The following is an 11,610-nucleotide window of genomic DNA, read 5'->3' on the forward strand; positions in this document are numbered from 1 at the left end:
TACCCTACGTAGGCTCTCAGTCAAAGTAGGAGAGAGAATGGATATTTCATCCCCATTGTACAGAAAAGGAAACAGAGGCACAGAAAGTTTTACTGATTTTTCCAATGTCACACTACAGACAGTGGCAGACCCAGGACAAGAATCCAGGTCCTCGGACTCCCAGGCAACTGCTCTTTCCACTAGGTCACCCAGACAATGCTGAGGTAAAACCATTCTGGAGTGAAGACTGGTTAAGTCAGAGCCATGGTCAGGGAAGTCCGTGAAGAAGGACCTTTCATCCAATAGATATTTTCTCCTTTGTGATATGTTTTGACCATAGCAGCCCTTCCCATCGCTGCCTTAATGTCTCGGTTCCTCAGGCTTTAGATGAGGGGATTAAGGGTCGGGGGCACCACGGCATAGAACACAGACGCCAGCAGGTCCAGTGCAGAGGAAGAGTCTGATATTGGCTTTAGGCATGCAGATATGCCAGACGTGACGTACAGAGTGACGACGACTAGGTGGGGTACCCAGGTGGAAAAGCTTTGGAGCGGCCCTCTGCTGACGGCACCCTCAGCACGGCCGAGAAGATGCGGACATAGGAGCCCACGATGAGCATGAAGCAGAAGAAACCTAAGCTCAGGCTGACGACTAAACTCACACCTTCTGGGACATGGTCAGTGGAACATGAAAGTCTTAGCAACTGGGGACCATCACAGAAGAACTGGTGGACAGTGATGAGGCCACAGAAGGATAGAGAGAAGGTGCTGGCTGTGCATATGATGGCATTCGAATAGCTGCAGAACCAAGAGGCAGCCAACATGCGTACACAGGCCCCGTGGAGCATGATGATCTCATAGTGCAGGGGGCGGCAGATGGCAACATAGCGGTCGTGGGACATCACTGTGAGCAGGGCCATCTCTGTTCCAGCCAGTAAAAATATGAGGAATACCTGGGCAGCGCAGCCCAGCAGAGAGATGGAGTTGACATTCGTGAGGGAATTGAAGATGGATTTGGGGACTGTGACGGAGATGTAGCCGAGGTCAATGATGGACAGGTTCTTGAGGAAGAAGTACATGGGGGTGTGCAAGTGCCAGTCAATGGTGGTGATGGCAATGATGAGGAGATTCCCCATCAGGGCTGCCAGATAGGCCAGAAGGAACAGCGCAGTGTGGATCAGCTGCAACTCCCAGATGTCAGAGAATCCCTGGAGGAGGAATTCTGTCACCATCGTGCTGTTAGACATGGTCTGGGAGGTGTCATGAACTGCCTGTGAGAGGGAAGAATGGAGTAAAGTCAACATCCCAAACTGAACATCTTCTGAGTCTACCATTAGTGTTGGGCGTTTTCTGGAGAAGAGCTATAACCAATCTCAAGAAAATGTATAATGTGATGGGGTGACAGGAGGCAGGAGTGCATTTTGGCCCAGATAAAACAGCAGAAAATAATAGTTGGGGTATTAAGCGCTGGCTTTGTGCGAAACGTAGTTCTAAGTGCTGGGGTAGATACAAGAGAAACAGCACCTCAAAATCTAAGAATGAGGGAGAACAGTTCTTAATCTCCATTTTACAGGTGAGAAAACTGGTGCCCAGTGAGGTTAAATGACTTGTTAAGATCACCCAGCAGGCAAGTGGCAGAGTCATGTTAAAACCAAGGTCCTCTGACTCCCAGCCTCGTGGTCTTTCCACTAGGCCATGCTGCTACTGCAGTGATACTCCTACTCACACCATCTTCAAAAACTCTACTAAATCACATCTCCTCCAAGTAGCCTCCTCTGATTATACTCTCATTTCCCAACTCTCTTCTATTTCATCTATACACTTGAATCAGTACCCTTTGAAAATGTTTTTTCTCACTCCCCCACATGTCTGCTGTGTGACCTTGGGCAAGTCACTTAACTTCTCTGGGCCTCAGTTCCTTCATCTGTAAAATGGGGATTAAGACTGGGAGCCCCCCGTGGGACAACCTGATCCCCTTGTAACCTCCCCAGCGCTTAGAACAGTGCTTTGCACATAGTAAGCACTTAATAAATGCCATTATCATTATTATTATTATTATTACCTCTTCTCCCCCTCCCTCTGCATTATCCTTGCACTTGGATTTGTACCCTCTCTTCACCGCTCCATCAACCCCACAGTGCTTATGTACATGTCCATCTCCCGCTCCAGATTGTAAGCTCGTTGTGGGCTGGGGATGTGTCTGTTTATTGTGATATTGTACTCTCCCAAATGATTAGTACAGTCCTTTGTTCACAGTAATTGTTTAATGAATATGATTGATTGTTCAATCGATTGATTGGTCTCTCCATTCCTCAAAAATCTCCAGGGGTTGCCCATCCACCTCCACATCGAATGGGAATGCCTTGCTCTCAGCTTTTAAGTTCTCGATTGGCCCAGCCCTTCATATCTTACCTGACTAATTACACACTATAACCCAGGCCACATGCTTCACTACTGTAATGCCAACTTACTCCTTGTACCTCGATCTTGTCTACCTCACCTCTGACCACTGGCCTACATCCTGCCTCTAGCCTTGGACTCTTTCCCTGTTCATATCTGGCAGACTCTCACTCTCCCCATCTTCAAAGCCTTACAAGAATCTCACCTCTTCCAAGAGGCCTTCCCCCCTCAAGCCCTCATTTCCCCTACTGAGGACCAGAGGGGGGTCTCTCCCCACATCATCATCATCAATCGTATTTATTGAGCGCTTACTGTGTGCAGAGCACTGTACTAAGCGCTTGGGAAGTACAAATTGGCAACAATTTGTACATCTTACTGATAACTTGTGTTTAGCCCAGCATTTAGCATCGTGTTTGGAGTGAGTACTTGATCAATCCCATGCATTTCAGGAGGAACTCACTGACCTGGGATGGGTTCGTGCTCAATTGCCCCTACTGCTCTCCTCATCCTGTGGGTCTGCAGGCCATCGATCGCATCTTTTGGAGGTTCGTGACCTGGAAAATAATTTTGATTTTAAGTACCACAGATTCTCCCCTGGGGCTGTACTTTTCTGTGACTGGCACAGCCTTGTCCACCACCAAGTCCCAGAAGTGGGAGCTGTACAAATCCCAAAGGGTCTCCAGGGTGCAGATCCGGGCCAGTGGGGCAGGCCACCTGGTTTCAGAGGTGGGGCTATTCCCAGGGCACAACCAGGGAGGAATTGGTTCTGCCTTCTCCTCAGTCTCAGATTGACCATAATAACGTGATACATCAGCACCTTGAAGTCGACCCAGCAGACACAAGCCTGGTAAGAGCATGGCAAGGAGGTACCATGACTCTTCCCTACCAGGTGTAAAGCCCCATGGGGTCAGGGATCATGTCTCTCAACTCTATTGTACTCTTCCAGTGCTTAGTACGGTGTTCTGTCCACAATAAATGGGCAATCAGTAAGATTGATAGATAGATTGATTGATTTATGAGGACATCCTCCTACATAGACAGTTTCCAGATGCAGATCCTCTCTATATCACTGTGCCTTTATTTCGAACCCCTCTTTACTGACAGATAAACCCTAGCACTATCCTGGACTCCTCTCTCTCTTTCAATCCAAATATTCTAATCCATCAGTGTAAACTCCAAAATCCACCGGGATTATTGACTGACTATCCACCGGGAAATTTCTCATCCCCCAGGCTGTCAGGGTTTCTGGGATGCCCTTGGCCAAAATGGTCATAGTGTTGGCCAAGGCCAGGTGGGCGAGGATCAGGCCTGAGGAAGTCAGCTTTTGGCTGGAGGAAACCAGGCAAACATACACCATGATAAGGAACATGTTCCTCAAGACCCCCATGCTAATCTCCAGCAGGATGAGGACCCCAAAGATGATCTCTATCCTTGGGATTCAGTGCCAGGGCCAGAGACGTCTTCCTGGAGGGCCATCTGAAAAGGTGGAGAGAGGAGAGGAAATGTTCCCTAGAGCACAGAGCTCCAACCAAGGCTCAGACCCATTACCTACCAGGCATATGCTTTGGATATTAAAGTAACGAGACTGTAAGCTCCTTGTGGGCAGCAACTGTGTCTGCCAAGTCTATTTTACTGACCCAAGTGCTTAGTACAGTGTTTGGAATACAGTAAGCAATCAATAAACCACTGATTGATTGACTGATTGAAACTCTCAAGACTGCTCACAGCTCCCACATATGTATTCATCGACTTGATTCCCATGTGATGGCCAGGGCATTAGCAAGCAGACAAGAGTGATCATGTTCAGCTAGAAAAACTCCAAGTTGGGCTCAAGCCGCCTTGGACCTGGGAAGGGTGAGAAAGCCAAAGGATCACCCCTTCAGAACTGAGAGAAATCTGTGCCGTGGACTACAGTTGTAGTGGAGTAAAGCATACGACAAAACAGAGGACCAAGTCTGCAGTCAAAATCTGGGCCCCTTCCAGTTCCACCTCTTCCCCCTGTAGATTGTAGACTCTTTGTGGGCAGGGATCACAGAGTCTATCGACTCTGTTGTATTGTACTTTCCCAAGTGCTTAGTAGTGTTTTCACCCAGTAAGCACTCAGTAAATACCATTGATTGATCGACTGACCCATGAAGGAGGAAACGGTAAGCCTTTGCTACTGGCCAGAGGAATGAGGCCACAGCGAGCACTCTGAGCATATTCAGTCAATCCCTTGAGGGCAGGGACTTTGTCTTGTTTTTCTGTTGAACTCCCTTAATCACTTAGTCCATGCTATAATTTCTGATACAATAAGAATAACAATAAAGTAGTAATAATTTGTGGTGTTTATTAGGTGCTTACTAAGTGCCAAGCAATGTAGTAAACAAAGGGGTAGATACAGTATATCTGGAAAGGACTCAGTCCCTCTCCCACATGGAGTTCAGAGTCTAAGTAAGAATGAGAACAACTATTGAAACCCTGTTTTACAGAGGAAGAGACTGAGGTAAAGATAATTTAAGTGACTTCCCAAGGTCATGCAGCAGGTAAGTGGCTGTCAGGATTGGAACCCAGGTCCTCTGGCTCTCAGGCCTGTCCCTGTTACACGAGGCAATCCTGTTTCCCTAAACATCTACATGGTAGGTGGTCAATATTTTCTACTGTTTGATTGATTCAGTCCCTTCACCAAGGTAGACCTGCCTCCAGCAGAAATGAAGGACAGTTTCCTTTCCGGTTGCATTTTGGAGGGAAAAGGAAATGCAGTACGAGATCACTCTATTGTCATTGGTCTGTTGCCCAGGACAGAGTCTATCCAGCCCCCATTCCAGATTGGACCACCAGCAGGCCCTGCTCCAATTATCCAGGATGGGGCAATCCCACATCTTCTCTCGTCTCTTTATCATATCCGCAGGGATGACTCACTGACACTTCAAACTCAACATGACTAATAGCCATGGTATTTGTTAAGTGCTTTCTATGAGTTAAGAACCGTACTAAGTGCTTGGATAGATCTGAGATAAACAGGTTGAATATAGTCCCTGTCCCACTTGGGCTTCTGAAAAATGATCAGGGCAGCAAAGTGAATTATGGACTAGAGAGGGGAGAGACAGGAGGCATGAAGGTCAGCAAGGAGTCTGTTGCTGTGGTCAGAGTTAGATTATGATTCTTGGGTGGGACAAGCACTTCCTCCAACTCATTAGACCAGTCCACCATCTTTTCTGACCCAGAATAAGGAAGTAGTGCATGTAGAGTCTGTATTTACCTAAATACCTAGGGTTGCTAGGTTGTTGCGAGTCCAATCCATGGCTTCTTGTTCCATCTTTGGATTATACCATGTGTGATATCACCAAGAGTTTGCAGTCCTAAATTCCCGCCGCAAGAACCCCCAGACTCCCACACTCTGGGCAACTTCCCCTTGGTCCTAAAGCCCTCCAGTACCCTGCCCTTCTATCACAGGTTTTGGGATGTCCTATTCACTCCCTGCCACCTAGGTTCCTGCATCCCTATTGCTGCCATCATTCTTCAAGTGATTTCCAGGCATTTCCCTGAAGGTATAGGAGTCATCTCCGTAGGGAGCGGGGGAAGGCGCTGAGCAAGGAACAAACAGGGAACAGGCAGTAAGTGCACACAAACCGTACCCAACGGCTCAAGGCCAAACAGACTCAACAACAGGAGATAAAGAGACCAGGGCAAGAAAAACAAGCTTGCACCTGCAAGGCTCGGAGGCAACCTCAAGGCCATATCCGCAGCCAGCGATGGTTGGCAACGGGTGGCTGGGGGCGAGCCAGAGCAAACGCTTCGTGACTGGACAGAGCTGTTGCTAGGCTAGTGGCTGGAGGGCGGCGTGTGCTACATGGCAAAGCCTCGATTCGCCATTCCCCGAGAAAACCCTGCCCCCGGGCAACGGAGGGTATGAGACGAACAAGACAAGGGGGGCCGCTCTCTCCCTCTCTCTCTCTCTCGCTCTCTCTCGCTCTCTCTCTTTTTTTAACCATGTAATCGCTGATAGCAAATAAACGGCAACCAAGCTTTGGACCTCTGGCTGACTCTTCCAGGTGTGAACGCGCGGGCCGTGTCCGGAGACGTCCGAAGACCCGTAGAGGGTAAGAACCCGAGAGTTGCCCCCGAAACCGCGGGGAGCAACGCGTCTCCCTCAAGGTCGCACCTGGAGAGTTGCCAGTACTCTATTAGTCACGACTACAGGAGGGAGAGTCAAGCAGAGGCTTATCCATTCCATTCCTAGTTTGGGCAGTGGTTAGCTAGTGGAAGGCAATCTGTTACAAATCAAAACTCAACTGTGCTGGGCAGCAGCAGTATGGGAGAGAGCCAAACGTGTTGACTCAAGTTTTCTGCACAGAAGAAGGCAATGGTAAACCACTTCCATATTTTTACCAAGAAAACTCTATGGATACATTACAAGAATGATTGCAGATGGAGGTGGGGCTTTCTGGGAGAGATGTGTCCATGGAGTCACTATGGCTTGGAAGCAACTTGACAGCGTAAGACAAGATAAGACTTGTTAGGCACTTACTACATGCCAACCACTGTTCTAAGCACCGGGGTAGATACGAGTTAATCAGTTTGGACGCAGTCCCTGTCCCACATGGGGCTCACACTCTTAATCCCCATATTACAGATGAGGTAACTGAGGTCCAGAGAAGTTAAGTGACTTGCCCAAGGTCACGCAGCAGACATGTGGCAAAGCTGGAATTAGAACCCAGGACCTTCTGCCCTCCAAGCCTGCATTCTATCGACTAAGCCATACAGGACTTCAATGAATACTATTACTTCTACTACTGGTGCTACAACTTCTACTACTACTGTTATTATTCATTCATTCATTCAATCATATTTATTGAGCGCTTACTGTGTGCAGAATACTGTACTAAGCGCTTGGGAAGTACAAGCTGGCAACATATTGAGACGGTCCCTACCCAAGAGCGGGCTCAACTACTGCAACTATTACTATAATAACAACGAATTCTACTATTACTGCTAATGCTACTACTTTCATTCATTCATTCAATCGTATTTTTTGAGCGCTTACTGTGTGCAGAGCACTGTGCTAAGCGCTTGGGAAGTACAAGCTGGCAACATATAGAGACGGTCCCTACCCAACAGCGGGCTCAACTACTACAACTATTACTATAATAACTACGAATTCTACTATTACTGCTAAAGCTACTACATCTACTGCTAATACTTGTTAAGCATTTACTACGCACCAAGCACTGTGGGATAAATGCAAATTATCCAGGTTCTAAACAGTCCCAAGTGGGGCTCACGGTCTAAGTAAGCAGGAGTAGGATTTAATCCCTATTTTACAGATGAAGTAACTGAGGCACAGAGAAGTTAAGCAAATGGCCCGAAGTCCCATAGTGGACATTTGGCAGAGCCAGGATTAGAACCCAGGTCCTCTTACTCCCAGGGCCAGGCTCTTTCCACTGGGCACACTGCTTCTCACTATTCCCTACTATTAGGACAATTGCTACAACTGCTCCTTAAAGAAAATGATGTATCTTAACCCCAACACTGATTACACCAACACTGATTTTCTCATCCATTACGAACACCATGTACGCTACTCCTCGTCCTGTTTCTGCCCTCACTCTTGGTAATTAGGAAGTGGATTATGAGTGGCTTTTTCTGTTGCAGACCATTTAGAGGGGCTGATTGATCCCTTCTCTCCTGTTTGCTGGAGCCGAGAAGTTTCTTAATCCTGGGAGCTTGCCTCTTCGAATCAGGAGGTTTCCTGGTTACCCCTTGGGTCGTCTATTGACATTTCAATCAGACCAGCAATTGCTGGCATTTATTGAGCACTTACTGTGTGCAGAACACATTACCAAGTCCTTAGGAGAGTACTTTGCAAGAGAACTGGTAGAGCCGATCCCTGCCCACATGAAGATTACAGTCTTGAGAGGGCGTACGGTCATTTCTGTGTGATAGAAATATACCAGGGTCAATGACCAGCCAAATAAAGGGGCATTTAACCCTAGGGTTTCAGTCCCAAACCTTCTTAAGGGCAGCCTTCATGTCCCTGTTCCTTAGGCGGTAGATGAGGGGGTTCAGAGTAGGGGGCACAACGGTGTAGAACACAGACACCATCAGGTCCAGGGCTGACGGGGAGTCTGAAGGTGGCTTCAGGTAGGCACAGGCTCCAGTAGAGAGAAAAAACATGATGACGGCAAGGTGAGGCAGACAGGTGGAGAAAGCTTTGGAGCGGCTCTCAGTGGATGGAAATGTCAAGACGGTGGAGAAGATGTAAACGTATGAAATGGTGATGGACATGAAGGAGATGAAACCAAAGCTCATACCAATGACTACACTGACATCAACGACAATGTGCCTTTCAGAGCAGGAGATGTTCAGCAAGGAGGGGACATCACAGAAGAATTGTTGGATCATATTAGTTCTGCAGAAGCTTAATGTGAATGTTCCCGCTGAGTACATCCCCCAAGCAGCCCCCCACTGAACCAGGTAGCAGCTGCCATCTGCACACAGGCCTCTCTGTTCATGATGACCTCATAGTGGAGGGGGCGGCAGATGGCCACGTAACGGTTGTAGGACATCACAGTGAGGATGAACAACTCTGAAATAGCCAACATAATTGTTAAAAAGAGTTGGGCCACACAACCCCAGTAGTAGATAGAACAGCTGTTGGTCAGGGAATTGGTGATGGATTTGGGGACTGTGACAGAAATGTAGCAGAGATCGAGGATGGACAGATGCTTGAGGAAGAAGTACATGGGGACGGTCGAGGGTGGTGATGGAGATGATGAGAAGATTCCCCATCAGGGCTGCCAGGTAGACCAGGAGGAACAGCGTGGCATGGATCAGCTGCAGCTTCCAGATGTCAGAGAATCCTATCAGCAGGAAATCGGTCACTGTGGTGACGCTGACCATTTTATTGGAGGACTTATGGAATGCCTGCACAAAGAACTGATGTACTTTCAAAAAGAAAATTAGAAAATTCCTCCCTCGAGTGAACAGATTGGATCACTTTGTTACAAGCCTCGATCAATATCAGTACTCGTACCCCTTCCAGACAAATACAGAGTTCTAGAAATATTGGCAGTGCTCTTAAAATGTACAGCAGTCAATCTCGTTGGGCTGTAAATATCCCAGCCCTGGGACTTCTGGGAATTGTCATCACCAAATGAGGATTTCTTATTTTGTGTTCCTTATAAGATCTTCTGTATATTTAACACTCTAATTTTTCAAAAAAACTTTCACACCAGTTATCACATTTTTATCTCACCGCATGACTGTCCAGTAGGGTGAGGCAAGTAGCTCATCCCTATTTCACAAATGAGGTAATCGAGACATGGAAAGGTTAAGTGACTTTGATGGGGTCACCCAGCAGGCCAGTGGCAGAGCTGGGAGCAGAGCCTTCATCTCCTGACTCTTAGCTCCACACCCTGCAACAGAGGGTGGTAATATATCTACAGGCCACAGAAAGACTTGCACAAGTATACTAGGAAAAACAAAAAAACCTATAGCACATTCAGAGTGTCACAGATGACCAGAAAAGATGAGTCTGGAATGAAGTGATGTTATTGCAAAATAAAAAGTGAACACTGCTTTGGAATGTATCAATCAGATTTTGATAGGTAGGAGTCAGGAAGTGATTCTTTCATTATAGTCTACACTGGCCAGTGATGCATTTGTTTAGGTCAATGCACTTTCAAAAGGCTGTAGAGAAGCTAGAGAGTCTTGTGAAGAGCCACAAAAACAACTGAAGGGATGCAAAATAGGTCACTGAGGAAGTTTGAGGTGCTGGCAGAACAAGCAAGTGAAAATATCCTGCAGGCAAGAGGAAATGTGGGATTGTGGTTAGATGAGATTTCAGGGCTAGAGAGTTGGATTTGGAAGTGGTCCACTGAGACGGGGGAGCCGAACTGAAGTAAGTGGATGAGCTGCCCAAGAGAATGGGTGCAGGGCAGAAAGAGTAGGGAAGCAGAATGGAGACTTGAGGAGCACTAATGGTTCAGGGAAGTGAAGCAGAGATTGAGAAATGGCCAGAGAGGTAGGAGAAGAACCAGGCTAGTGTCGCATAAGCAAAATCGAGGGCTGAAAGCATTCCAAGAAGAGGTTGGTCCACAGTGCCAGAGGGACCCTAGAGGTCTAGGAAGATTAACACAGAGTAGTTGGATTTGATGATAAGGAGGTTATTGTTGACCTTAGTGTGTGGAGTTGAAAACCTGATTGTGATGGCTTAAGAAGCATGTTGGTAAAGAGGACAAGAAGGTAGACAGTGTAAATGACCCGTTTCAGGAGTTTGGTATTCTTGGGTCATCTGGGGCAAGTCACCTAATCTTTGGCCAGATTCTAAGCTCCTTTAGGGCAGGGATCATGTCTGTGAACTCTTTATGCTCTCCTGAGTGATTAATACAGCACTCTGCATACAGGAGGCACCCAGTAGTTACAATCGATTGAATTTCCACATCTGTAAAATGAAGTTTTTGCTTTCTCTCTCTTACCTCTTAGACTGTAAGCCCCGTGTGGGACAGGATCTGTGTCCAATCTGATTCTCTTCTACCTAGCCCAGCTCTTAGCCCACCAAATGAATCCTTAACAAATAGCATAAACTACAAATAGCAATAAGGTGAGGAAACCACACAGACTTGGTTTCTTGTCCCGTATCACTCTCCGTTCCCTGAATCATTCTTCCATTCAGACTCACTTGATCCGTAAAGAGTTCGGGAGTCCCGTTCCTTGCTCTTCTCCTCTTCAGTGTTTTTAGCTGTGGCAGGAAAGTCTCTGGGAGCTAACCATTCTGCAGTATTCTCCCAATGCTCCTCTATCCCCCTTGGAGAAAGCAGTCTCTTTTCTCTGAGGGATTCCTCTGGGAGGATCAGCCCACAGCTCTGCTAGGGGACTTTGTTGCCTGGGTAACTCTTGAGCCCATGGGTGACATCATTCCTGAGATGTGGCAGTGCTCAGATCTCAGACTGTTTGGCCAGAGTTGCCAATCTCACAGAATGACTGTGGCACTGGGCTTATAGTCCCTCTATGCCATGTGCCTTCTGTGTGACTTTGTTTCCAGTCACACAATTTCTCTGTGTCTCACAGTCCACGGCTGCAAAATGGAAAGAAAATACCTATTCTCCCTTCCACTCAGACTCTGAATCCTGTATGGGTCAGGGACTGTATAGAATCCGTAGATACTTCATCTCCCTCTGCACTTAGTATGGTGCTTGGCTCGTGAAACGAACCACTATTATTATTAATATCATTATTACTCTTTTTGTTG

The 11,610-nt window shown here is 47.1% G+C and overlaps 1 long non-coding RNA gene and 1 pseudogene across 1 annotated transcript; both read right to left on the reverse strand.

The window, feature by feature from the left end:
* Window positions 1–1,208: 1,208 nt before the first annotated feature.
* Window positions 1,209–8,761, reverse strand: LOC119922689. The gene is made up of 3 exons (XR_005448688.1): window positions 8,672–8,761; window positions 2,843–2,932; window positions 1,209–1,249 (listed from the first exon to the last, which is right to left on the reverse strand). It is a non-coding gene; the product is annotated as an uncharacterized LOC119922689 (long non-coding RNA).
* An 18-nt stretch (window positions 8,762–8,779) lies between these two features.
* Window positions 8,780–9,260, reverse strand: LOC119922680 (annotated as a pseudogene).
* Window positions 9,261–11,610: the final 2,350 nt, after the last annotated feature.

The sequence above is a fragment of the Tachyglossus aculeatus genome, unplaced genomic scaffold, assembly GCF_015852505.1.
Source record: "Tachyglossus aculeatus isolate mTacAcu1 unplaced genomic scaffold, mTacAcu1.pri scaffold_118_arrow_ctg1, whole genome shotgun sequence".
Taxonomy (NCBI): Eukaryota; Metazoa; Chordata; class Mammalia; order Monotremata; family Tachyglossidae; genus Tachyglossus; species Tachyglossus aculeatus.